This window comes from Dipodomys merriami, unplaced genomic scaffold, assembly GCF_024711535.1.
Source record: "Dipodomys merriami isolate MVZ:Mamm:240054 unplaced genomic scaffold, mDipMer1.0.p SCAF_692, whole genome shotgun sequence".
In the NCBI taxonomy this organism is placed as follows: domain Eukaryota; kingdom Metazoa; phylum Chordata; class Mammalia; order Rodentia; family Heteromyidae; genus Dipodomys; species Dipodomys merriami.
The window spans coordinates 240,001-267,536 of record NW_027206282.1 but is presented as its reverse complement, the minus strand read 5'-3'; the positions used below and the strand labels follow the sequence as shown (position 1 = coordinate 267,536).

General features: G+C 50.0%; 1 protein-coding gene and 1 long non-coding RNA gene across 5 annotated transcripts in view; one reads left to right on the top strand and one right to left on the bottom strand.

Moving 5' to 3' along the window:
* Positions 1–295: 295 nt before the first annotated feature.
* Positions 296–10,589, bottom strand: LOC138816362 (uncharacterized). The gene is made up of 3 exons (XR_011368625.1): positions 10,507–10,589; positions 3,373–3,511; positions 296–1,023 (listed from the first exon to the last, which is right to left on the bottom strand). It is a non-coding gene; the product is annotated as an uncharacterized lncRNA (long non-coding RNA).
* The window catches only part of LOC138816360 (protein phosphatase 1 regulatory inhibitor subunit 16B), a 97,512-nt gene continuing 77,733 nt past the window's right edge, over positions 7,758–27,536 (top strand). For 2 of the 4 annotated variants that reach the window (XM_070006081.1, XM_070006079.1), the window contains exon 1: positions 10,087–10,193. The gene's annotated coding sequence lies outside the window, so the exon portion shown is untranslated. Of the gene's footprint in view, positions 7,890–10,086; positions 10,194–27,536 lie in introns of those variants that run through there. The other 2 variants (XM_070006080.1, XM_070006078.1) reach the window with 2 other exon arrangements.

Genomic DNA, 27,536 nt, shown 5'->3' with positions numbered 1-27,536 from the left:
CGTAAAATGTTGCTTTTGCGGCTGTCTTTGGTCGTGGCTCCCGCAGCTCTCCACACTTTGGGCCTTCAGCAACAGAAGCTTAAGGTGGGGAAGCACTTGGGAAGGAAAACCCCGCAGTCACAAGCCAGGAGACATAGTAAAGGCAATGACCTAAGGGCCTCCCATTAGGTTCCACCTCTTAAAGGGCCACGGCACCTCCTCATGATACTACACAGGAGACAAAGTCTTTAATACCTGGGCCTTTGAGGACACTACATCCAATTAACAGCAAAGACCCACCCCCCCCCCCCCCCATCTCCAAACATAGCCACATTTTGAGATGCTGAGTGTTAGGACTTCTCCTTGTGAATTTGGGATCTGGGGAAGACCGGCCATAACGCTGCCTAATAGAGAAGCAAAGATGGATTCAGCGATCACTACTGCAGGTAAAGTGACAATGTTGTCTCTTCTGCTCTGACCAAGTGGTTCTGGGAAGCCTCCCTTGAGAGGTGACATTTGAACTGACATGAGAGAAGAGTGGGACCCAGGCAAGGGAGCGGGAACAGGATATGTCGTGCGAATGATGATACCTCACTAGGTATGTAAAGACAAAGTCTTCAGTAGCACAGGTTGCCAGGGGGACGTGCAGGGTGACTTTGGACATGGTGACATTCTGCATCAGACACAAGCAATCCCAGCACTTCTTTTTTAAAAATGCAGATTTCCAGGCCAGGTGCAGTGGTGCACACTTGTAATCCCAGCATTCAGAAGGCTGAAACAGGAGGGGTGTGAATGCACGGCCAGCCTGGGCTATGTGAAGAGAGACTTTAAAAAAATCATCACAAGCCGGGCTACTCAGGAGGCTAAGATTATGAGGATCGAGGTTCAAAGCCAGCTCAGGCAGGAAAGTCTGTGAGACGCTTATCTCCAATTAACCGCCAGAACACCAGAAGTGGTGCTGTGACTCAAGTGGTAGAGTGCTTGCCTTGATCTGAAGAGCTGATGGACAGCGCCCAGGCCCAGAGGTCAGGTCAAGACCCACAGCTGGCAAAAAAAAAAAAAAAAAAAAAAAAATCACAATTCAGACCCCAGGCCTGACCTCAGTCCAAGAGGAAGACCCAGAATCGGTATTTCTTTCAAGTTTTTCATTTTGAAAAATAACAAGCCTCTGGAGAAATGAAAAGTACAAGGACCACTGTATTTCTGACCTTCCCAGACCCACATCTAATATACACAGAACACTGAAATTCCACGTTGGCTGTGGTTCTTACAGCTAATTTTTTTTCTCTCCAAGATCCAAACGAGGTGCATATACCATGTATTTTTATGTACCTTTAGTCTCTTTTAATCTAAAATAACTCCTCACCTTTTTTGCTTTTTAATGAGACTAACTTTTAGAAAAAGAGGTCCCAGGCCTGTAGAATGCCCCATATTCTAGATTTGTCTAAATTTTCCTCCTCACCAAAATCAGGTTAAGTATTTGGGGCCAGATATGACGTGCATGGTGCTGAGTGCGTGTCATTGCATCATGACGGGGTTGGGGGAGGGGGGGAGTGGGGGAAACAATGTTGCCTTGTCTCCTTCCGCAGGAGTCTGCGTTGGGTCCTGGGTAAAGAGACCCCTAGCTCTGCCCAGGTAAAGGCACACATCCCCCTTTCTCGTTAGTAAGCAATCTGTGGTGTAATATTGTTTTTTTTTTTGGGGGGGGGTGTCCAGTCGTGGGGCCTGAACTCTAGGCCTGAGTGCCGTCCCTCAGCTCTTCAGCTCAAGGCTAGCACTCTACCACTTGAGCCACAGCACCACTTCTGGCTTTTTTCTTTTTGCTTATGTGGTGCTGAGGAATCGAACCCAGGGCCTCAGGTATGCAAAGCAAGCGCTCTACCACTGAGCCAACTTCCCAGCCCCTGTGGTGTAATGTTTTGACCAGAGTGAATATTTGGCTCCCCAGAAACTTTTCTTTTGTCGGCCATGGGGCTTGAACTCTAGGCCTGGGCGCTGTCCCTGAGCTCTTCATGTCCAGGCGAGTGCTCTACCATTTGAGCCACAGAGCCACTTCTGATTTTTTGGTGGTTAATTGGAGATTAGTCTAAGGGACTTTCCTGCCCGAGCTGGCTTTGAACTGCGATCTTCAGAACTCAGCCTCTTAAGTAGTTAGGATGACAGGCGTGAGCCACTGGTGTCTGGCCCCAGAAACTGTGTTACTCCATGACTTCAGCATCTCCTGGGGATGGCTCCCTTCCTCAACTAATTATATCGGTGATTGAAGAATGGGATCTCAAGCCAGGCACCAGTGGCTCACGCCTGTCATCCTAGCTACTCAGGGGACTAAGATCTGATGATCCGGGTTCAAAGCCAGCCAGGGCAGGAAAGTCCGGGAGACTCTTATCTCCAATAAACCATTCAGAAAACTGGAAGTGGTGCTGTGGCTCAAGTGGTAGAGCACTCGCCTTGAGCTGAAGAGCTGAGGGACAGTGCCCAGGCCCAGAGTTCAAGCCCCAGGACCGACAAAAAAAAAAAGAATGGGATCTCTCTTTACGATTTGTATTCAGTTATTTATGGAGCAGTGCGGAAGCTGGAACTCTGGGCCTTAAGTGCTCCCCCAATTGAATCTCATCTCCAGGCTCTTTTTGCATTGGTCATTTCCAAGGTCTTGTCTTGCTTTATGCCCAGGCCAGCCTAGAACTGTTATCCTCCTAGTTTTGTTTATTCCATGTTTGCTGGGAAGCATGCCACCACTCCCAGCCATTGTGCTTCTCCCATTGCTGGGATGACAGGCATGCGCTACCTCAACCAGCAACTGGTTGAGATGGAGTCTCTCAAACTTAAATTTTTTTCTTTAAGCTTAGGCTGGCCCGGGACTTAGATCTCTCTCTAAAGATCAGGGATCCTGGTAGCTAGGCATATGGACTTGTGCCACTGAGTTCTACATTTGAAATGGTTCCATACCTCAGAGGATTTGGGGAACCCCACTTAAGGCAAAGGAAGGGGTGCTGGAGGATGAGAGGTTGCTGCCAAGATTGTGGTAGGTGTTGGCTGAGGTGTGCTGTTCATCAGAGTTGGTCAGAAGGCATGTTCCTGGGCCTGTCCCACCCCAAGGAATGAGGAAGGGGTGCAAAGGGGTGCCCAGGAGGCAGCACTCAAAGTCTCCCACCTTCTCTTCCCCAAACAGTCCGTGGTTCCCCCCAGAGTAAGAAATGGGGATTCAGGCTGGGGTCTTGAACCCTGGAGCTAAGCAGTCAAGTTGCATCTTCAACATACTTGTATTGTTTTGTCCTGTTTGGGGGAAGCCATATTTGGGTTAAAGATCAATCTTCATTGATTCTGTTTCAAATGGTCTGGGGTAAAGTCTGGGCCTCAAACGATCTTAAGCTGCCCCAGTGTGGTGGGACATACCTGCAATCCCAGCACTCCGGAGGCTGAGGCAGGAGGATCTGGAGTTTGAGGCCAGCTTTTGCTCCATTAGTGATGCTAAAGCAGGAAGGCTGACAGTCCATGCACAGGATTCCCCATAAACTTAGTGTAAAATGAAAACCTAGGGGGAAAAAAGGAGCAAAAAGTGAAAAGCAGACCATTCGACTCTTACCACCCTGTCCTTGGCTAGTCCCAAATGTCTGGGGCTCCCTCCATACCACTTACGGGGCTCCCATTGTATGCAGATGGCTTTGGAGAGTGGATAAAAGAGGGTGAAGAAAGGTCACTTCCCTCAAAAGCATGGAGACATGGGAACACACACACACACACACACACACACACACACACACACACACACACACACACACACACACACACACACACACACACACACACACACACACACACACACACACACACAATTGGAGTTTTGCAGAGCAGGAAATGGGCACTGCCGAAAAAGGAAATGACTGTCCAACCATCTCCTCCTGCTAGGGTGTGAGCCAGGACTCGCTGACATGCCTTTCACCCTGCTTGGCTGGCCCAGGCTTATTTCAGACCACTGGGCACTCTTGCCTGGTCTGGAGTCACCAGCAGCATAGAGACCAGAGCCTCGATTGAGCAAGGCCTGAGCACCTGCTGAGGGGCTGGGCGCTGGTGGCTCACATTCATAATCCTAGCTACTCAGGAGGCTGAGGGCTGAGATCTGAGGATCATGACTCTAAGCCAGTCCGAGCAGACTCTAATCTCCAATTAACCACCAGAAAACCAGACGTGGTGCCTTGAGCAAAAACTAAGCTCGGGGGTACAGTACCCAGACCCTGAGTTCAAGCCCTGTGACTGACAAAAACAAAAACAAAAAATAAATAAATAAAACAACTTGCATGGAAACCTAGCTATTCTGGAGGTTGAGAGAGATTGAGGCTAGCCTCCATGGGAAAGTTCAAGAGAAACGACCTCAAAATTAACAAGCAGAAACATGGCTGGGGGATGGGCCCAAGTGGTAGAATATCTGCCTAGCAAGTAGAAGGTCCCAAGTTCAAACTCCAGTACCATACACATTTAGAAGTAAACAAAAAAGTTTTAGTGAAGCTGGTTGGGTGGTTTGTTCTTGTACTTGAGAGGCTGAGGTAGGAGGATCATAAATTTGAGGCTAACTAGGCTATGTTATGAAACTGTCTCAAAGGAAACAACCAGCCAAACCAAAACCAGCAAAGCACTTATGGAGATGTAATCTACATGCCATGTATTTATACAGTTCAGGTCTCTTTTTAACTGCATTCCTGGTGATACAGCCATCGCTGGGGTCAACAGAACATTTCATTACCACCTTCCCCCTCCCCCCCCAACCCGTGACACTCTCCCAAGTGCGAGACAATCATGACCTGCTTGCTGTCTCTATGGCTTTGCCTGCTCCGGACATTTAAAAGAGAATCTTATGACATGTGACCTTGAAACCTGTTGCATTCATAGTTCTGCTCATCTGTACTATGTTGGGTGTTAGCACTTGGGGCTTGAACTCAGGATCTTGTGTTATTGCTTGGTTTCTTTGCTCCAGGCTGGCATTCTATGGCTTAAGCCATGCCTCCAGCCTGGCTTTTTGCTGGCTAAGTGGAGGTGGAGTCTCTTAGGTCTTTCTGCCTGGGATAGCTTTGAACCTCGATCCTCTGGATCTCAGCCTCCTGATTAGGAAGGATTATGAGCCACCTGCCTCTGTCTTGGTTTTTATTTCTTGCAAGTGCATACCTAGGAGTGGAAGAGGTTTGGAAGAGAAGTCCCCCATCTACCCCCCCCCCCCGCCTCCCATGTGTTTAGCATGGAATCCTACTGTTGGGGGAGGATCTAATTTCCAAAAATCGTTATACTGTGGTGAGGTATTGGGGAGCTGAGACAACATACAGCTTGGAAGGGACAAAGTTCAACCCATGACATACCTTTTTGCTTTCTTGGTAGTGTCCTTTGGAGCATGAAAATTTCAGTTTGTTTTGTTTTTAATCAGGGCTTTGCTATTTATCCATGTTGGCTTTGAACTCTGTCACCCTGCTCACTTAGATTACAGGTATGAACTACCACACAGGGCTAAAAGTTTTCACTTTAATGACATCCTGTTCATCATTTCCCTCCTTTGTTGCTTATGCTTTAGGTGTCATATCTCAGAAACCATAGTCTAATCCAAGGCCGCACAGATTTATGCTACAATAAATCAGGTTGCCTTGTGAAAGTTAAAATGTGTTTGTGACTTTAACTATCACTATTCCACAATACTGTGAAATATGTGAAATTTACGTAATCACCTAATCTCAATTAAAGAAAAAAAGTGAGAGAAGGGATGAATTAGGAGAGATGGGTAACAATGTTATCAGACACTGTACTCATATACTGTTTTGTAGAATGGGAACAGCTTTGTACAACTACTTAAAGATAATAATTAATTAATTAAAAAATAAAACAGTTTTATGGGCATATCCTTGACAGAAGTTGACTTTTGCATATGGTGTGAGGAAGGGATCCAGATTCAGTCTTTGGCATGGGGCTCTCCAGTTAGTTTTCTATTTATCTGGATGTCCATCCTATCTTTATCACATTGTCATGCTTAGTGTAGCTCGGTTGTAAGTTCAAAATTAGGAAGTGTGAGTCCTCCAGCTCGTTCTGAGTACAGTATACTTTCACCTCGTGTTATCAAACACCTCTTGGAAGAAACATGAATGAACAGGCATCTTGGGGGCTGGGGACACCCCTGCCCTTAAGGACTTCATTTCAGGAACACAGGCTCCAAGTTCTATCCCTGCCTTGGAGAGACAATCGCCTCCTTCCCAGCCCACAGCTCCCCAGTCAAAATCAAAGGGAACAGGCTGCAGGCAACAACAGTCCCCTTGGGTTATTTTAAACATCACATTAAATCTCCTCCACCTGTTCCCTCTCTAATTGCTCCTACTGAAATAGTGTCATTCACAACTGGATTATTAATGAACTGAGAGGGAGGGGGCAAATGAAGGGTGGAGCTCACAGGACTTGGGGGGAGACTGGAATAAGCCCCACCATGGTTTCTTTTCTTTTTATTTTTGTTGGTTGTGGGGTTTGATCTCTGGGCCTGGGCACTGTCCCTCAGCTCTTCAGCTCCAGGGTAGCGCTTTCTGAGTGGTTTATTGGAGATAAGAGTCTCACGGATTTTTCCTGCCCGGGCTGGCTTTGAACCGTGATCCTCAGATCTCAGCCTCCTGAGTAGCTAGGATGACAGGCGTGAGCCACCGGAGCTGAGCCAACTGTGGTTTCGTGTTCCTCCAGGGGGAAGTCATTCAGTTTCCTGAACAATCAGGAATTCACTAAGCCCAGTTGGTACTATCAGTCCCAACAGAATATTGATTAGTAACGACCCAGAGTTTTCCAACTCAGGATGCTGTGAACCCAATTTAGCTGGGTACCATCCCCAAACTGAAACCACCTGGTTGGCCCTGGGGTGCTGAGTCTAATCTGGGAGCCAGGAAGAGCTCAGGAAACAAAGCCCTTGCTGGAAAAGAGAACCTATTGTTCAGCGAGTGGTCAGCGAATGTGGATTCCAGAGGATATTTGGGGGGAATGGAGTTTGCTTTTTCTTTCTTTTGTTTAACTTTCCCTGTTCTTCCTGGGGAAGGAGAGGAGGAGTTGCTGCTGCTCCAGGGCCACTTAAAGACAGTTAAAAACGTTGTCGCGAAGCAGGCCTACGGCTCCAGAAGTGGCGTTAACATACGTTCTGCGTTAGCCAGAAACCTCAGGCAAGCAGCAGGGCCTGGGTCTAGGTCTAGATCAGCGGGCCTCACACCACGGCGCGCACGTCCGCGGGCCACTTCCTTCCCCCTTCGCTCCACCTCCTTTCCAGAAAGGGGACACGGTGGGAGCCCAGGTCGCAGGTCACTTGTCCCCCTGTTCACACTTGTCTTGCTCTCCTCCGGTGACACACCTGCCCTCACAAACCTGTGTCCATCTCAACACCTAGTCTGGCTCCTGGACGCCGGGGTGGGGGCGCTGGGGGTCCTCAGACGCGGGCTGCAGTGGACCCTCAGGTAGGAGCCTGGGATCCCTGGCGCAGATCCTTTTCTGGGGTGCTGGGATCAAGGTTAACCCCAGAGGCTCCACCGTACGCATCTGTGAAATGGGATCACGAATACATTCCGTGTGGAAGGGAAGCTGATCTTCAAAGGAGAAGGATTCCCTACCTCGGCTGGCAACCTGAGCTCCTTTCAATTTCCTGCTGCGGCGGCGGCAGCTCGAACCCGAGGCCCCAGGCCGCGCGCGCCGGGACCCTTCCCCGCCCCGCGTGCGGCGGCTGGGGCGGAGCGCGCCCACCTCGCGCCCACCCCTTCCCGCGAGCCCAGGCCCCGCCCCGGGGAGGAGCCGGGAGGCGGCGCGGAGGCTCGCGGCCGAGCGCAGCCGGCTCTGTCGCCGCACCAGCAGCCGCGGCTCGGAGACCTGCAGACCCAGCAGGGGCCGGGAGCCGCCCGGGGCAGGGCTCGGGAGAGCGGGTGAGTAGCCCGGCGCCGCCGCCGCCGCCGTCTCCTTCCTGGCGAGCCTGCGGCCCGACCGCACGCGGGGAGTGGTGATTTGGGCCGGGAAGGTGGGCTCAACCTGGGGTAACCTGGCTGGGGGCGAGGGGCGCTTGCACGAGGGCGGGCGTCTTGAGATACTGGGTGGGGGTGGCGCTGGGATGGCGGGCGCGGGGCCGGGGAGTTGGTCTGGAGTGGGGGCGTCCTCGCGCGTCTGGCGTGGGGAGCGGGGGAGCTTGGGCAGGTCTTTGGCTGGGGCTGTGGTGGTCGGATCTTGGAGCAGGGAAGAGCATTCTGTGTCCATCGCTGCCTGCCAGCGGCCGGAGCCTCCGCGCGCCGAGCACCTCCAGCGCCCGGTCTCCCAGTCCGGATGGGGGCGCCGCCCCCTCGCGTGGCAGCGCGTGGTCCCGGCGGGCGGCAGCAGGACCGACCGGCTCCTGCTCGGGTGGGCAGGCGCCCCTGGGCGCAGATCTGCCGCTCGCCTGCAGGACCTTCCTGGCTGCTCCGCCTGCCCCGGGGAGACCCGGCGCGATGGCTCCCCGATCGCTGCACCGACCGCTCCCCCGGTCCCCGCGCGCGACTCCCGCGCGCCGGCTCCCGCAGGGAGGAGCGCCCCTGGGCGCCGAGGCCGGGGGAGAAGCCGAGCCGTGCTCCCCGAGAGGTCGCCCGGATCTAAGGAAGAGGGGGGGGTCTTCCCCAAGGTCACCCGGAGCGCCCAGATCGCCCCGGGTGGGGACGGCGTGGAGCGCGAGGCGTGGGCTACCCGCTTCCCGTCGCGGTGCGGCCTCCCTTCCTCCGTGTTCCCCAGGGCGCCCCGGCCTCGGGCTTCACGCGAGGCGCCGGTGATGCAGCGCCCGGCCCCCGGGGGCGGGTAACGGAGTCTGGGCGAGCTGTGGATCTGGTCTGGGGAGGGGGGCAGCGGGGCGCAGCCGGCTCGCGCCAGGCCCGGGCCCCGAGGTTCGGCGGCACCTCGGGGTGGGGGGGCGCGGAAGGAGAGGGAGGCGGCGGCGCGGCGCTGCTCGGAACCGAAAGCCGAGCCTCTGGCGCGCCCATGTGATTAGATCCCACATAATGGGTCCCTGTTTTCGCTGTCACAGCTCCCCGCGGCCCCGGAGCGCCAGGTGCGGCCTCTGAATCGCTCTCTGTGGAGGACCCGGGCGCTGGAGGTACCAGGCGCCCTGCCTCGGGGCTGTCTCCGCATAGGGCCTGCGTTCACCGCTTCGGGCCGCCGGGGTGCTCCCCGGGGTGTCCTGCCATTTGCTGCGGCTGGGGGGAGCACGGGAGACGCGACCCTCCCTCTGCGAAGCCGCCTTCCAGGCTGGTCAGCGCTGCCAGCGCGTAGCTGGCCGTGTGCTGGTGGGCACCGCACTTGGCCTCCCGGGCCTCAGTTATCTCTTAGGAATGGGGTGAGCCGTCAGGCTGCGGGGGTGATGCGCGGCCTCGGGGCGGAGCGCTGGTGCGGTGGAGCCACCTTCGGGGCTGGTTGGAGAGGGGTGGGGCGTGTCTCTTAGGTGCGGGAGTGGGGCCCTGGTGGGCCGTTCTGGAGGGGGTCGGGGGAGTTTCCACGGCTTCCTCCCTCGGCCCTGTCACCAAAGAGCCAGCTTGCAGGAGGCGGCGGGGGGGGGGGGTGTGGAGACACGGTGACTCCTTCCAGCGAGCCGCCTGCCAGCCCGCCCTTTCCCCCCACCCCCACCCCAGATCCTCCCTCTCTTTCTCTCCCACCTGTCATCCAAATCCCATCTCAGCCGCCTCAGTCCCTAAGATGCTGTAGGCAGGGTGTCAGCGTGACCCCTTTGGGACCAAGAATGCTCTTCACTGTCAGCTGGGGTCTACCCAACAGGGGGCCTCCTCCCCACACCCTCTCGCCGGCCCCAGCCTCTGGCTTGTTTAGATTGAGGAAGACCCATTTGATCCTTCCTTCCTCTCTTTTGGTCTTGTGAGGTGACACTTGTAGCTCACGAGCCAGACTTCTGTTGTTCTCTGGACCTTCCCTTCTCTTGCCCTGGGCAGCCAGGCTAAAGCCTGATGCCCACTCAGACTTTGCTCCCCCTGTTGAGGGAGTTGGAGCCCAGGTTAAATTCTAATCCATTTGCTAAGTCTTTGGTGGAAGCTGAGCGGCTGGGAGGGGAAGCTGAGGCAGGGTGGTGGTTTCTCCTAAGGCAGGACTTTTCTGCACAGTGTCACTGGCCTCTTTGGAAACTTTCACTCCAGGCTCTTCTGGACTCCCGGGGGCTCAGCCAACCTGGTTTAGCAGATTGCAAAGGCTCACACACCTGGATTCAGGTATGGTGCTGGAACGCACAGCCACCCCTCCCTGATAACCATGTCCTCTTCTTCCACCCTAGCCAACCCCCCAGGACACTTGTAGAAGTTGTTAGACATCCAGCCCAGAGGAGGGTATAACCTTAGACCTAGCACATCTTAGAGATCAGCTTTCATGGAGGATGTGGTTGAGCTTCTCTCTAGCAGAAGGCAGCCAGTTCGAAGAACAAGGAAGCCAGGCAGGTCTAGTTGAAATGACGGATAGCTCCGAGACTGTAAGCTCTTGAGGCCCTGGGTAAAACGCTCTTTCTCTCCCCAGCCCTAGTTTTCTTACCTGTGAAATGGGCATCACAGCAACGCCTCCTTTATGGTTTGTAAGGCTTGTGAGACCACAGCATTCAGGAAGTGCTGGAGGAGTGAAGGAGGCAGGACCTGGAGCAGGTAGGTAGGCAGGAAGTGACTCTTCTCACCGCTGCCCCCACTTCCTGCTTTGCACTGCTTCAGTGGCATTGGTGGTCAGTGTCTCGTCTGTCTCTTGCTACAGGGGCAGGAGAAGTCTTAGCTCGAGTGGGGGAGTCTTTCTCTTGTGAATGAGAGTCTGGCTTGAGCCTTTCCCCAGAGAGTCTGTGAGCAGCCTCTTAGCCTTTCCCAGCTAGTTGCCATTTCCCAGGGCTCATTGATTCAGTGAGCAGACATTGAGTCCATTCCAGACCTCATGCTTAGCAAGGGGTTTTAAGACGTGCCAGGCAGTTCTAAGATCTCTTCTTGGAAGCAAAACAGGTGTGGAGATAGATAAGGAACCCTGGGGAATCAAAGCTTCCATGGGAAGAAGATGGAGTTAGGATCAGGAGGAACAGGTGGGCTCAGGCTGCCCACGGTATGAACCTTCACCTGGTCACAGGGTGATGATGGACAGTTTCCTTTCCTCTTGTGTAGACCAGTGCAGATGTGAGGAGAAGAGACACTGTGGTTATCAGCCCAGCTCTGGGCCTTCTAGTGCTTACTCGCAGATGTTAGTTGCTATTATGATTAGTCTATTATTACCAATAACAGGTGGGCAAAATTGGCTGCGGGAGCACATTTGAGCCCGCAGTGACAGTCTCCCAGGTGGTGGGTAACAGAGTGGGTAGGCGGCCTGTACAGGGAGAACCATGCGTGTCAGGGCACGCAGGCTGGGAAGAATGGAGTGTCTGGTGAGCTGTGGGCAGGAGTTGCAGCTGAAGCCCAGTCAGCACCAAGAGCGAAGGAGGCTGGGGCAGGAGGAAGGCCAGGAGGGAGGCAGAGGTCATCCTGCCAGTGGCTCTGAATGTTCAATGCTTGCTGACCCAAAGCAAGAGCCTGCAGTTTGTCAGGTGGCAGCTTGATCTGGAGGACTGGCTGATCACAGCACCTGAGAAAGCTCAGGATTCATTTTTTTGTGTGTGTCGGGGAAGGGCTGGTCTACATTCATCTGTCAATGTATTCCCTGTTCCCATCAGCCCAGCCAGGAAGCACTGAGATCCCCTTCTTCCTGAGACACCTTTCCAACTTCTGCTTCTGGCTTTCTCTTCCTGGGACTCTTGTTTCTTCTAGGAAGGAAGACGGCACCGACTTAAGTGTCCTTACCTAACTCCTACTGATCGTGTTTTACTGAGTGACTTTCTGGATGCTAGTCAGCTCATGGTCTTCTCTTGCATTGTCCTCGAGTCCTTGCACCAGTCTAGAGAAGTCGATCCACCTACCCCCCAATGCACAGAGGGGAAACTGAGGGACAGAGGATGAGGCCCTTTGTAAAGGACATGATACCCCCCCCCCCCATGTGACTCACGTTGGAGAAATTTCCAAAGGTACTATGTGCTGGCCAGGTGCAGTGATGCGCACCTGTAATTCTAGCATTCAGGAGGTTGAGGCAGAAGGATGGAGCATTGGAAGCCAACCTAGCCTACATAATAAGATGTCTTGTGCTGTCCTGTATCATCTTCTTCATGTTCTTTGGAAATATCCAAAACTGACAGCAGAATGGTCTGCTTCTCCTGTTCTTCACCCTTAGGTGCTAGGCTTTGGAGATGGGTCATAGTGAGGTGTTGCTCTGGGTATCTTCCTGAGTACCGTGGTGACTGTGGGGGGAGATGTTCTTGGATATCTCAGCATGCAGAATGGCATTCCTCAGCCCACTGGTATCCCACCAACATGCCTTAATATAGGCCATTTGTAGCTTGATTGATATGGCAGGTGGTGGCCAAGCCCCCAGGTGGCCCCAGGGAGGAATGAATCTTTTAGGATGACTGCTCTCAATATCATGTGACCTCAGATCTTGCCTGTTACAGAACACATCCAAACAAAGTCTCAGATTACCCTTTGCGTAGGGGCAAAGTTTAGCTCCAGGGTTCAAATCCTGATTCTGTTTTCCACTAACTTTTGTGTCTTTGGTGATTTCTTTGCATCCTTGAGCCTCAATTTCTTCATCTGGAAATACAGACCATATGGATTACCTATCTATCTATCTATCTATCTATCTATCTATCTGTCTATCTGTCTGTCTGTCTGTCTGTCTGTCTGTCTGTCTGTCTGTCTATATATATACACGTAAGTGTCTCTCTCTATATATATAATGTATTTCACATACACAGTGCTGAGTTGTCTTGAGGACTTGGAATCCTAGGTAAAATGCTGGGCTTCTAAATTACAGACCTAATGTCCACCAAGTTTTTTGTTTTTGTGTATGGTACTTACCATAACTATGGTTATTTGGTTCTATTCATTGCTAACCACTTTTCTTTTAGCCTTCTGTCTTATGTACCAGAGCCATAGTTCACAACTGGGGACAATATGCCCCCAGTAGGGATATTGATCAACATCTAAAAATGTCTTTGGTTTATCCAACCCGGTTAGGAGGGCAGAGGGGGAGGGGAGCTATTAATACCTTGTAGGTAGAGACCAGGAGTGCTGCTAAGTATTCTGTAGTGCATAGCACATCCCCTCACAACAGCAAAAACATGTATCTACTTTCCAAATGTCAGTAGTGCCAAGGTTGAGAAAAGACTACAGGGGACTGCAGGTGCCCGAAGGGCAGTGACTGTGTCTGAATCATTCAGCTCTGTGGCCCCAGTTGTCCAGTGCAATATCCAGCACACGGGAGAAAATCAATATACATTAAAGGAATGAATGAGGACTTGGAAGGCTTTATGTGCCCTGGACTCCCACGATTTGGCTCATGGAACAATCTGAATGGGACAGAAGAGATTGAGAGGAATCTGAAGGATGAACAGCCTGTTGTTAATTGAGGCCAAGGACTTTGAGAGCAAGCGCTCTGATCTCTTTTCCCAGCAGGTGTGTGGGGCCCGCTTAGTATCTTCATGGTTGCTGTACAGCCTCTGCATTCTGCCCACACAGACACAGGATCCACCTAGACTTGAACGAGTGGGCTGGGGCAGGGGATATAGGTGCTGACAAGAAACGCCCTGTTGACTGGACCCTTGGGATTTGCCAAGCTGGGGTGCAGCTGCCATCAGCTTCCTGTTTTTTTTCCCCTTTCTGGTAGAATGGAGGAAACTCACTGAATGGCTATTTTTCCACTGACATTTACAGCAATGTGATAGGCCTTGGATTAATGAGGTCAGGCTACAGTGTGAAATCTGCCTGATAACTTGAAGCTTGGCCAACAGGAAGACATGACTTGTTTTCTTTGGGCTGTTTGATGTTTCTCGATGGCTTTCGGGCAGGGAAGTTGGTGGAGGGGTGTGTGTGTGGGGACTCTATTCAAAAGAAAGCAGTGGTTGATGCCTTGGAAGTACCAGGCTGGTGTTGCCTCTTTCCCCAATTTACTGGAAAGGCTTCTTCTAATGCAGATTTCGAAATAAATAGCTTGCTATAGCAAAGGTTCACTTTGAGCCCTGGCTTATTTCCAGGCAACATGGACAATGTAAAGGGCCACTCTTTGTGGTGTCCACAGGGATTTGAAGGTTGGCCCTGGAGATGCTTGGACAGGTAGGTGTGCACATCCAGGCGAGCTTAGTCCTACAGAGGCAGAGGTCCAAGCAGATGGCTCAAGCTGGTTCATCAACCATGTTGCCATTCCCATCCGAATGCAGAACTGGGTTTGGCAGGGCTGGAGCCGGAGCTTCTGCATTTCTGGTTGGCTTCCAGAGTGTCATCCCATGGGTCTGTGAACTGTGGCACGTAGTGGAGGCATCTGGGAGCCCTGACTCTACAGGTGAGGGTGACCCACTCAGGCATAGAAGCCATCTGTTCTGGCTGTGGGTAAAGTTGCAGATGTTAGCTGTACCCCTTCACGGTGTGCCCAGGCCTGGTATTGATCAGGAGCAAAAGAGAGCTTCTAGAACATTCCAAAACATGTGTCCAGGAGCACACTGTTCTTGGGTCAGCTGTTCACTTGGGATTTGTTAAGAGCACAGGACCCAGGTCCCAGCCCAGCCCACATGCATCAGAATAGGCCAGGGTGGGGCCCTGGGAATCTCTAGGTGTAGGGGAGGGGAGAAGGGAGGAGGAACTGGCACCCAGTGCCGGTTCATTGCTCAGCAGGACCGGGGTTGGGTTGCAGGGTTGTGCATGTGGGGGTGGGGGGTGGAGGGATGAAGATGGGGGTGGGGTAGGGGAGTGGTGACTGAAAGCCAGGCTGCATTTTGCTTGCTAGGCTTTGCACCTTGCACAGATGCCACTTGAAGGAAGAAGCCCCTAGTGATGATCATTAATGCTTGGTACTTAATGTGAGCACATTCAATTAAATCCTTTGGTCTACCTATCAACTCTTTATTTATTTTTGTCGGTCATAGGGCTTGAACTCTGGCCCTGGGTGATATTCCTCAGCTCTTCAGCTGAAGACTAGCACTCTACTATTTGAGCCACTGAGCTACTTCCAGTTTTCTGAGTGGTTTATTGGAGATAAGAGTCTTACTGCCTTTCCTGCCTAGGCTGGCTTGAACCACAATCCTTATATCTCAGCCTCCTGAGTAGCTAGGATTACAGGCTTGAACCACCAGCGCCTGGCCACCTATCATCTCTCATTCTCTCTCTCTCTCTCTCTCTCTCTTTTTGGTTGGTCATGGGGCTTGAACTCAGGGCTTGGGTGCTGTCTTTGAGCTCTTCAGCTCAAGGCCAGTGCTCTACCACTTGAGTCAGAGCACCACTTCTGGCTTTTTCTGTTTATGTGGTACTGAGGGATCGAACCCAGGCCCTCATGCATGCAAGACAAGCACACTACCACTGAGCCACCTTCCCAGCCCCACCTATCAACTCTTAAAAAGTGCCAGGTAATGACCCGACTTGACTGCTCAGGATGGTGGGGCACAGAGAGGTTCAAGGCCATCTGCAAGGCCGCACAGCCAGTACATGGCAGTGAGGATTTGAAGCCAGTTCATTTGGCTTTAAAGTCCTTGCTCTTAGTTATTACAGCTCTTTTGTGTACGCGGGGTTGTCCCTAGCCCTTCCTTCAGATGCAGGAGGCTAGCAGCAACTGTCTCCCTCAGCCTCTCATCCTTTTTAATTGCTGCCTACACACCTTCTGCAACCTTTAGTAAGTTGCTTGGCTTCCATTGCTGAGCCTCAATTTCCCCTGTGCAGAATTTTCCCGTGTAAAGTAGGAACACAACGGTAGGAGACGCACATGATTAAACACGTAGTCTTTGCCTGGCAGCGAGGATGTACGTGCTATGTGCAGTGATCATTCTTGCATTGTTGTCTTTAAAGTCCCCCGGGAGTGGCTGGAGAGCGGAAGAAGTGAGCAGAGCACTGTGCCATGGTATTCCTAGAGCTGGACCATGTGCTCTTTACCAGGTGACTCATGCCCCTTCTTTACCTGGGCACTTGGTAAGGCCTCAGTGTCTGGGCCAGCCCAGTGAGTTCTCTGAATGTCTCGATCGGGTGTCTCAATCCCAACCTGGCTTGACTTCTTATCACCCAGTCACAAGTACAAGCCATTCTGAACCCTACTCTCTCTAGGACTCTTAGTCCTTCCAGAGACACTGCCTGCATCTCATAGTTCTTTCTAGAACTATTGCCATCCTCCACCTCCTGTGGGCTGGACAGAGAGGAAGCAGTCTCGCTTTGTAAACATTGCTGCTTTCCTTACAAGGACATAGGGAAGATTTTCTCACCCAAATATCATTTATCTTTTCCTTTGCCTTATAACATCAGGCTTTTGTTTCTCTATTGCTTTGTTTTATGCTTTTTAATTATGAAAAGAATACAAATGCTTCGTAAAAACCCTAACCATACGGCAATGTGGTGGAAAATGGAAAAAAGTAAATTTTCCGAACTCTTTTCCCTAGCTTCTCATCTCCATTTGCCCAGAACTTCCTGGTTGTTTTGTGTATCTTTCCAGAAATTTCAAATTTGTAGCATATACAGATTGCTCATACAAGCTTGCTTTTATTTATTTGTTTATCTTTTTTTCTTTTTGGGTCCGGTCATGAGGCCTGAACTCTGGGCATGGGCACTGTCCCTCAGCTCTTCAGCTCAAGGCTAGTACTCTACCACTTGAGCCACAGCACCACTTCTGGCTTTTTTCTTTTTGCTTATGTGGTGCTGAGGAATTGAACCCAGGGCCTCATGCATGCAAGGCAAGTGCTCTACCACTGAGCCACCTTCCCAGCCCTCTTTTTTTCTTTTAAACTATCTGTGGTATCAATGCCACAGTCTTTGGAGACTCCCTTTTCCAACTAATGTATCTGAGCATATATACCTTTAACTAGATCTTCAAAGCTACATGGTATTCTAGTGATAAAAATTCACAATAAAGGGGTAACAATGTTTGATAAGAAATGTACTCATTACCTTACTTATATAACTGTAACCCTTCTGTACATTATGCATACAATAAAAAAATAAAAAATTCATGTTAAACTTTATTTTGTTGTCTCTTGCCATGGTTAAAATGGTATTTCCAGTTCTTTCCTACTGCAAATGTTCAGTGCAACATCTTTATACAATGTATATCTTTGTACTCTGATATGATTTTAGCCATAAGGAAAATTCCTTGCAGTTTGAATTGGGTTAGATACTGCCAAATTGTCCTCCCAAGAGGCCAAACCAATTTCTATTTGTTCAGGTGTGAATGGCTGTTTGCCAGCCTTCTCCAACACTGACTATGAAATAAGTTTAATTTTTGCCAGTCTATTAGAAACAGGTTGAGCATCCTCATATGACATGCACAGGATCAAAAAGGTTATGGATTTCTTCAGAGTTTGGAATCCTTGAAGACTCAAAAGGAACTGTCATGGGGAATGAGACCTAAGCCCAAACATGAAGCTCATTTATGTTTCATACATACCTTATCTGAAAGTGATGTGTTAAAGGTTTTTAGTATGCCTGGGTTTTGTCTGTGATATCTCACATGAGGTCTGGTAGAATTTTCCACTTATGCTTTCTGGTCAGTGTGCACAAAGCGTCTTATTTAGGTTGGGTGCTGGTGGCCCATGTCTATAACTGTAACTCCTCAGGAGGTTGAGGTCTGAGAGGATGGCAGTTCAAAGCCAGCCCATATAGGAAAGTCCTGGAGACTCTTTATCTCCAACTAACCATCAAAAAGCCAGGCTGGAGGCATGGCTCAGGTAGTAGAGCACCAGCTATGAGCAAGAAAGCTGAGCAAGGGTATGAGACTCTGAGTTCAAGTCCTGTCTATGTAGTGGGGGCAGGAAGTGGTGAGTGCGACTTCCTAGTTTATCTATGGTGCTCAAAATCAAGGCCTTGTGCATGTTAAGCAGGCATGCCACAATTGAGCTACACCCTCCCACTCAGCCTGAGTAATGTTGAACGAGCGTCTTTGGTGGTTTGAGTGTTTATGAGTGGGGTTGGAGGGAGCCTGTGTAGAAACCTGGCCCGAGTTTGAAGGCAACTCTGGTTTTGGAGGGGCAAAAGGGAGCAGAAGGCTGGCTTTAGAAACCCCACTCCCAACTTCAGGCTCATGGGGCTTGGGTGCGGGTGGCAGAAGCAGCTGTTTACCGCCGAGGTCACAAGGAGATGTGTCTGTGGAGGAGATGCACAGGTGAAGGTGCAGTGATGAGTGAGAATCCAAGGTCAGCCAGTGTGCTGTAAAAGCATGTCCACCTCTAAAGGATAAGGTCATCTAGAATGAGATCTGTCCACTCTGGACACTTGGTGTCCACTTAGGGGACACCAAGCCTTAGCTTGGACAGACCTATCTCAGACATCTCTTCATTCACTTGGGATATCTTTTTTTTTTTTTTTTTTTGCCAGTCATAGGGCTTGAACTTAGTGCTGGGCACTGACCCTGAGCTTCTTTTGCTCAGGGCTACCACTCTACCACTTGAGCCACAGCACCATTTCTGGCCTTTTCTGTGTATGTGGTACTGAGGAATGGAACCCAGGGCTTCATGCATGTTAGGCAAGCACTACCACTGAGCCACCTTCCCAGCCCCACTTGAGATTTTTTTTTTTGGGTCCAGTCATGGGGCCTGAACTCTGGGCCTGGGCACTGTCCCTCAGCTCTTCAGCTCAAGGCAAGCGCTCTACCACTTGAGCCACAGTGCCACTTCCGGCTTTTTTCTGTTTGCTTATGTGGTGCTGAGAATCGAACCCAGGGCCTCATGGATGCAAGGCAAGCGCTCTACCACCAAGCCACCTTCCCAGCCCCTTCACTTAAGATATCTTAAGGGCAACACATGGCAAGGAGCCATGGAGAATATCATCCGAAACAGGGCTGTGGAATGAACCCAGCCATTATTTGATAGCAAATCCCCTGAGCAGGGCTCACAGAGCCAGTTGCTGAGCAGGCAGAGTGGAAGAAGACTGTGAAGGGGGACAAGGCTAGCACGCCCTCCATGGAAGCAAGGAAGGGGCCTGGCTCTGCTCCCAGGGGCTCTCCCCAGCAGGCTGCTGCCTTGTCTGCATTGATGCTGTAGCTCTTGCTCCAAGCCAAAGGACCTTCCCTCCCTCCCTCCCTCCCTCCTTTTCCCTTCACAGATTAAATTGCCATCTATTTAATTGTCCATTGTAAGGGGTTTCATCATGGCATTTTCATACATACATGGAACATTCTTGATCGTAGTCATCCTCTCTATTACTCTTTTTAAAAAATAGTTCTCCTTCATTTTTGGCAGTACTGGGGTTTGAATACAGGACCGCACACTTTCTGGGCAACAGCTCTAGCATTTGAGCCACCCCCCCCAATACTATTACTCTTTTATCCACCCCCTTTCTTTAATTTCTTTCCTTATTTGTTTTTTTTATGCCGTGTGTTGCCCTTATCCCAAGGTGATGTATGTTGTAGTTACATAAGTCAGGTAATGAGTACATTTCTTTTTAAACAATGTCACCCCTTCCTTTGTTCTCGCGGCCTCTTCCTCCCATATCCCCCCCCCCCCAAACATTTTCAACATAGTGTCTAGTGAGCACCACTGCTGCATTGGTTTACCCTTTGTGCCCCAACCCCTAACTTTCTTAAATGTTCCCCCCTCACCCCCCTCCCACCCCATGCTTAAAATTGTTTTTTTTTTTTTGAGATAAGATCTCCCTATGTGGCCCAAGCTGTCTGAACTCCTGACCTCCTGACCCTCCTGCACAGCCTCCTGAGTGCTGGGATTACAGGCTGGTACAACCACAGCTGGCCAAGGACCTCTTCACCTGCTGTGGTGTGACAGATCTGCTGGAATGGTCTCGGTGAATTTGAGGTCTCTTGGCCTCCCATTTATGAAATAACTGCTGTATGCTAGGGGGGCAGTGGGGGAATGTCACATGTCCCTTGTCTTCTAAGTGCATCCAGTCAGATGGAGGAGGCCAGTCCAACAATTCCTCAATGCAGTGTTGAATGTCATGTTAGAGATGCAGTGAAAAGCCTCCGAACTAGAGATGGGAAAGAAATGTGTTTGGCTCGGGGCAGAGGAAGAGCAGTGAGACCAGGCTGTGTATGAGGTGTAAGGCTAGCCCCAAGCGCTGCCCGGACCACACTTAAGGGCCACATTATCGGTATAACCCTTGAGATGGCCATCAGAGATCAGAGGAGAGAAAGCTCGCAGGTGGAGTGAGTGCTGGTGTGCACATTGTGTGGGCTTAGCAGGAGGGTCTGGGTTCAAATCCAACACCTGCCTGCTCACCTCTTGTGACCTTGGACATGTTAAGATGAGGCTTCCTACTGGGTGCTCACAAGTAGCTCCCACCTGTAGTCATTGCTGCTTGCCACTCAGGAGGCTGAGATCTGAGGATCTGGGTGGGAAGCCTGCTCAGGCAGATAAATCTAAGAGTCCCCCCTCCACATTAAGTAACAAATATGCCAGAAATGGAGGTGTAACTCGTGGTAGAGCAGCAGCCCTGAGTGAAAAGCAAGCAAAAGTACGGGCTCTGAGTTCAAGCTCCACACACACATACACACAGACACACAGACTCTCTCTCTCTCTCTCTCTCTCTCTCTCTCTCTCTCTCTCTCTCTCTCTCTCTCTCTCTCTCTCTCTCTCTCTCTCTCTCTCTCGCACTCTCTCGCACTCTTTCCTAACCTGTTCATGGGGGATAAGGATACTTGTTTTTCAGACCCATTGTGGAGATTAAAGTCAACTTCTGATAGTATTTGGCACACAGAGTCTGAGCAAATGGTGACGACTGCTGCACAGGTGTGAATCCATCAGGCTGGCTCTCTGTTGCTGGAAACCCCGCTATTTATGGCGTGGAGGTGGGAGGAGGGAGGTGAGGAGGGCGAGAGGGAAATGAAAATGTCAGGGTCACAGACACAGTACCGGCTGACAGGGGCTTGTGACTCCACTCCGTCTGCTGGAGACATTCTCGCACAAGTCCCTGTAAGAGATACAGACTTGAAGCAGACTTGAGGCGGCTAGTAGAAACAGGGAGTAGGGCCCCCTCAGGTCTACTCAAAGATTGGCATTAGCATTATAAAGTCCTGCAGTCCGGTTGACTGGAGAGGCTGTTTAACACCAAGGTTGAGAACCAGGGCTTCTGTGTCAAAACCAATCTGAACCGGCTTTCTGGTTCCACTGCACCCTGTCTCAGTGGTCTTGGGCAGTTCCGGAACCCCACAATGCTTCAGGCCAAATCCTCTGTGGAGAGGGAGTTAATAGTACCTTTCTCAGAGGCGGGCGTGAGGACTAAGAAAAGCACTTAGCTCAGCTCTAAGGAATACAGTCAGTGTCCGACAAAAGTTGATAATTATAACGGGGAAATATATCATTTAATGGTGGGCTACTTAACATCCTGGGGCGCTACAGAAAAGACTTTGCTTTAGACTTTCTGGGGAAGGAGTAGCCCCCACGGCTCTAAGAAAGAGTAAGGAGGTTCTGTGCCAAGTTCTGACACAGCGCTTCTCTGGGGCACATCACACCCACTTGAGCAGCCTTTAGAAATGTCAGTTCCTGGGGACCAGTGAACCAAGTCTGTTGACCAGTGACCCTCAAACCAGTATTTTTTTTTTTGCATGAAATGATTTATGATGGAAAAAACAAGCACAGAAAAGGATATAAATCCTAAGTGAATAATTTTTTTTTTAACAAACCGAATGTGCCCATAAAACCACTTCCGTGTTCAAGATGTAGAATGTTGCCGGTGCCCCAGGCACTGTGCCCCCTGTCCTTCCCTGTTGTACCCCCACCTTAAAATGACCCTCCCACTGGGTTGAATTTCACCCAAATGGAATCACCGACTCTGAATATTTTTGTGTGTTTGAAAACTTTCAGCTAGCCTGGTAAGAACCACCCATTGTCGAGGGGGATTGTATATTGTTCATTCTGGTTGCTGTACAATGTTCCATTGTGGGACTGAAGCATTTCCCGCCCCCTCCCCCACCCTGAGCTGTTGTTGATGGGCGTTTTGGATTGTTGATACTTTGGCTCTATTACAAATAGCGCTGTTGATGCCTTTCAGGGGATGTGTGTAAAGATTTCTGCTAGGTATATTATTCTCAGGAGGGAAATTGCTGGGTTCTAGGTTCAGGTTTACAAAGATTGCTGAGCAGTTTTTTTGTTTTTTGTTTTTTTTAAAGTGGTTGTAGCAATTTATATTACCGCGCAGTGTATGTTCTTGCCCAAGAGTGTGTATTTTCCATTTTGGCCATTCTGGTAGCTATGTAGTGGTCTCGCTCTGTGGTCTGTAGTGTTCAGGAAAGCCTAATGCAGAGCTGAGATTGAGAACCTTTTTCCTAATACCTTTGGAAAACTGGCAGTGGAACTGGAAAAGGAGATGCTATAATTTTTTTTTTTTTGTCAGTCATGGGGCTTGAACTCTGGGCCTGGGCTCTGTCCCTCAGCTCTTGAACTCAAGGCAAGCACTCTACCACTTGAGCCACAGCACCACTTCCGGCTTTTTCTGCTTATGTGGTGCTGAGGAATCGAACCCAGGGCCTCGTGCATGCAAGGCAAGCACTCTACTGCTGAGTCACCTTCCCAGCCCATATATATATATATATATTGTTGTTGTTGTTTTTGGTTGTGGGGCCTGAACTCTGGGCCTGGGCGCTGTCCCTCAGCTCTTCAGCTCAAGGATAGTGCTCTACCACTTGAGCCACAGCACCACTTCCAGCTTTTTCTGCTCATGTGGTACTGAGGAACCAAACCTAGGGCCTCATGCATGCAAAGCAAGCACTCTACCATGAGCCACCTTCCCAGCCTCATATAATGTTTAGAGGAAGCTTTCCCACCCCTACTTCTGTACTGGGGTTTGAACTCAGGATCTTATGATTACTACTAGGCAGGCATTCTATCACTCAAACTTGTACCTTCAATCCTTGTAGCCAGAGCTTTTTGTGGCCTTATCCTAGCTGATCAGGAGTGTGTTTTACTGTGGAAGGAGAAAGTTGAGGAGAATCCAACCTGCTGGCAGGGTCCTTGTTCCTGTGTTCTTTGGGGAGGGCCATGGCTCATCAGGAGTATTCTGAATGGTAACTTCAGATATAGTACCATGAAGCTCCAGAAGAGAGGCCATGGATGAGTTCAGTCTCTTCTTCTAATTTAAGACTTTAACTTAAGGAAATGGAGCTGCGTTTCAAGTGATAGGGTGCCAGCCTTGTGTAGAAAAAGCTAAGGGACAATGCCCAGGCCCTGCATTCAAGTCATAATACTGGAAGGATGAAGAAAAGGAGAAGGCAAGACCTGAAAGCAATGGGAAGATACAAGAAGTAACTAAGTGTATTTATGTGTGTGTGTGTTGGTACTGGGGCTCGAATGCAGGGCCTGAACTGTCCCTCACCTTTTTCTTTCAAGGCCAATGCCTTGTCGCTTGAGCCCCTGCTCCATTTCCAGTGTTTTGGCGGTTAATTGGAGGTAAGAGTGTCACAAACTTCCCTGCCTAGACTCAGATCTCAAGCTGTTGAGTAGCTGAGATTATGGGTATAAACAGCAGTTAATAAAAAGTGAACGTGGGCAGGATTTTAACACAGAGAACGGAACTTTATTCTAACCGTAGCACCGCTTTCATGAGATGGCTTTTGGCTTATGGAGACTTTATATGTTCAAAGAGAATGAAGCTGGTCAGAAGGAAGTTTGCTTGGAGTTCTGGCCACCCAAGGAGAGAATGAAAAGGAAGGAACTTGGGCGAGAGATCAAAGGGGAGGGACAGAGGGACGATCACACAGCCTGCTGCAGCGAGCTTCCCTGCAGAGCAACCTGGAAGGTCACATCTAACACCGAGAGACTTCAGAACCTGCAGACTGGATGAGAATGCCATTTTACCAAACTACTGAGCATCTTGAAACTTACTGATTTTACTAGTAACGGTGTCATCTCCCAGACAAGAGAGAAGTGAGGACAGGTGCTGGGTTGGGAACTGTTGGGTGAAGAGGATCTGAAAAAACACTCACCAAAAAGAGCATACTGGTCACAGGGGCTGAGCCCTTAGGGGTTTGGAAAGTACATGTGATGAGATTCTCAGAATGAGATTCATTTATTTCCTGCTTAAGAGCTAGGAGCAATGACAGCCCCTACAGTAAGGGGAGTTATGACTTTAATCAGTTTTTCCTCCCCTTCACCCTCCTCTTTTGTTTTGACTGCACTGGCCTTTGACTGTCTCAGAGTTGCAAGGCAGATGCTCTACCTCCTTTTATTTTTGGCATTGGATATTTTGAGATAGGGTCTTTCTTTTTGCCCGAGATCTGATGAGGCTTCTTGCCTTCACTGGGATGCTAGGCATGTGCTACCACACTTAAGAATCTTCAAGCTTTTTTTGCCCAGGCTGGCCTAGAATCACGATCTTCCCAATCTCAGCCTCCTAAACTGTTAAGATTATAGGCTGAGCCACTGTGCCTGGCAATCTGAGATGTTCTTGATTCTCTTTCTCTCTCTTGCTCCCTCTTTTTATTTTTTGCAAGTGCTGGAGACTTTTTACATATTAGGCTTTTTTTTTTTTTTTTTACATATTAGGGCTTTTTACATATTAGACAAGTACTACATTACTGAGCTTTATTGTCAGTCCTTTGAAACAAATTCTATGTAAACCCAGGCTGCCCTCAAATTGGTGATCCTCCTCCCTTTGCCTCCAGACAGGTGGCATTACAGGCGTATGCAACTATACCTCGCTTTGTTATTGGCTCTTGTCTACCATAGAGGCAATGGTGATTCTGTGTCATGATATCCTAGAATCTGAGGGGCCCTTTTGCCATGTTTGATAGAATTCTAGACATCGACACTTAAGCCTAGAGGATTTTAGTCAGTGGGCTAATGATAAATATTAGAATCCAAGTTGAGGCAGGCGTGATACAGACCACAGTTGTACACTTGATATGCATCTGCCACTGCCTACGTCTGCAGCCAAAGCAGACATTACCAATCACTCACAGCACTCACTTCCCCCTGTTACCACTCATGGCTCCTTAATGATCTCTCACTTCACAGTGCTCCATGTGGCCATTACTAGCCTGAGAGTTGGCACAAGAGAAGAAAAAAGCTTGGGCAAAGTCATGCTGAGGGGCCAGGCCAGGCCGACCTAACTAACATGAATGGCCGTCCCTTGTTTAATAACTGTGCAGCCTAGGGGGGTGTTCTGGGGTCACAGGTGGCCACCTTTGGGAAATGATCCCTGCAGCTGTGAAGTGAGTTTTATCGGCTTGCCCTGGGAAGAGGGGACCACGCCCCCAGCCTTGAAGGAGCTGCATTTGTAAGGTGACTCTCATTTCCCCCTGCTTAGCTATTATATAAGCGTCCTTGGAAGGCTGGCTGTTTGGTTTAGCTGGGTGACTGTGACGACTGGGTCACACGGCTGCTTGTAGTTATTGTGTTAGCTCTGTATGTGCTCCTGGACGTAGCACCTGTGTTCCTGTCCCCCAAAGCCTTTCCCACACTGATATTCTTTTGTTTTCCTTGAAGGTACTAAGGGGATTGAACTCAGGGCTTCTGGGCTTGCCAGGCAGGTGCTTTATCACCTGAGCCACACCTCCAGCCATTTTTACACTGATTTTTTTTTTTAGAGGGGAGTGTAGGGTCTCACTTTATACCTGGGCCAGCTTGGGATGTGGTATTCCTGTTCGTGTCTCTCCGGGTTACTGGGGATGACAGGTATGTGCCACTGTACCTAGCCACTCCCTTGTAGCTTGGCTAACAGGTGTGTACCACCATGCCCAACTAATGGTTGAGATGGAGTTTAATGCCTTGGCTGACCTTGATCTGTGATTCCCTTACCTCTGCCTCCCAAGTAGCCAGGCGTGAGCCACCATACCTGACTCTCAAACTGTGTTTGGGTACCCATGAGTGTTCTGGGTTCATAGAGAGAAGCTGGACATGCGAGACTGGTGTGTTCCAGGACTCCTTGCACCTCTTTGGCTTTGACCTCCTTCACAGCGTTCTTGGAACACAGCCAGAGAGAGCTGTCCCACTGTCACAGGCAGACTCAACATCTGCTCGCAATGGTCCTTATTGGGACTGGATTGCCTGGTTGTTACCAAATGCCATGGTGCAGACACACAGGGTGGAGTGTTTACTCCTAATAGGATGATCTCTTTGCCAGGTCAGGATCGGCATGGGGTTCCTGGTGATGAGGACCCTTTGCATCATCACACGATGACAGATTTGTTGAATTGTCCACATTAGATGGTTTCTCCTCTTGCCAGGCCCACCCTGCTTCTTCATACTGCCTGTGAATGATCCTAACTCTGCCCTCTAGAGGCTTGCAGTGAAGTTGATCCTTTCCCTCCTGGCTTTTGTGAAGGCCTGATCCTCTGCTCCCAATGTTCCCACCCGGTTCACACAGCTCATTATTATCCCCATGTGGGACTTCATTCTTGTGGTTTTTGATTCCCTCATCCCTTTTTCCTTCTGAACATCACAAAGTCCCGTACATGGGCTTCAGAGAGCAGTGACAGTGAGAGACAAGTCCAGGACCACCATCCAGGGATCTGAATGAAGGAGTGACAGAATTGGGAGCAAACCCACAGGTCCTGAATCCCACAGCTGATTCAGAACCAGGAGGCCTGTCTAGAATGATGGTGCCCAGCATCTAAAAGGTTTGTCCCAGCAGGAATAGGACAACTAGTCCATTTTTAAAAGCCCATGAGAATGGCATTGGGCCGGGAGGGCGAGGATAATTTCTAATTCAGATATTTGGAGCACCGAGGGCCCCAGAAATTTCTTTGCTCATGAGTAAAACATCTTTATGCTGGGGGAAAAAGAAGATGCTATTATTCAGAGATGTGTGTTGTGGGAGGTGGGGGTGTGCGGCCTTTAAGAGAGAAAGTAGGTCTCAAGCGAGAACCTGGGAGGAGGAGGAGGAGAGCCAGGATGTTTGTTTTGTTTTCTTTTTTTCTCCTGTGCTCAACGGTGCAGGAAACACAAGGAGAAAGGCACTCATGGCCTTCCTCCAGATGCCTGCCAAGACTGTGGAGAGAGAATGGCTGAAGAACCCAGAAAAAAAACAAAACAAAACAAAAAAAACTTCACATTTTCTTTTACCAGGGTGAACTTTGAAACGCTTCCTGACTCATATTTTAATATCGCTGCAATTTGACTTCACCTTCCTTGTGTGTGTGTGTGTGTGTGTGTGTGTGTGTGTGTGTGTGTGTGTGTGTGTGTGTGTGGTTTTTTTCCTCAAAGCAGTAGGCTCAGGTCTAAAGATGTGTCAATCAGCCACTCCCCTGGAATTAAGTAGGCACAAGGCTTGGGTCCCCTTCTCCCACCTCCTTGGTCAGAGCTGCTGTGGGAACCTGGTCTTGACTTCTCACCCTTCCTCAGAGTGCGCCTTCCTCTTGGGCTTCAAGGTCCAGCAATAGCCATTGTAAGAAAAGTGGAGCTGTCTGGAAATGTGCCCGAGCAGAAGGCCACTACAGGACACAGTCCCGCCTGGGGCCATTATCAGTATCCCTATTATAAAGCATCATTATCATCATTTCTTGGCTTGGATAGGAAACCCTGAGACTCTAGTTACTCTCCTGAGAATCCCAAGTATTAGCTTCATCCATAGACTGGCTTGCAGCAGCAGGGTCAATAT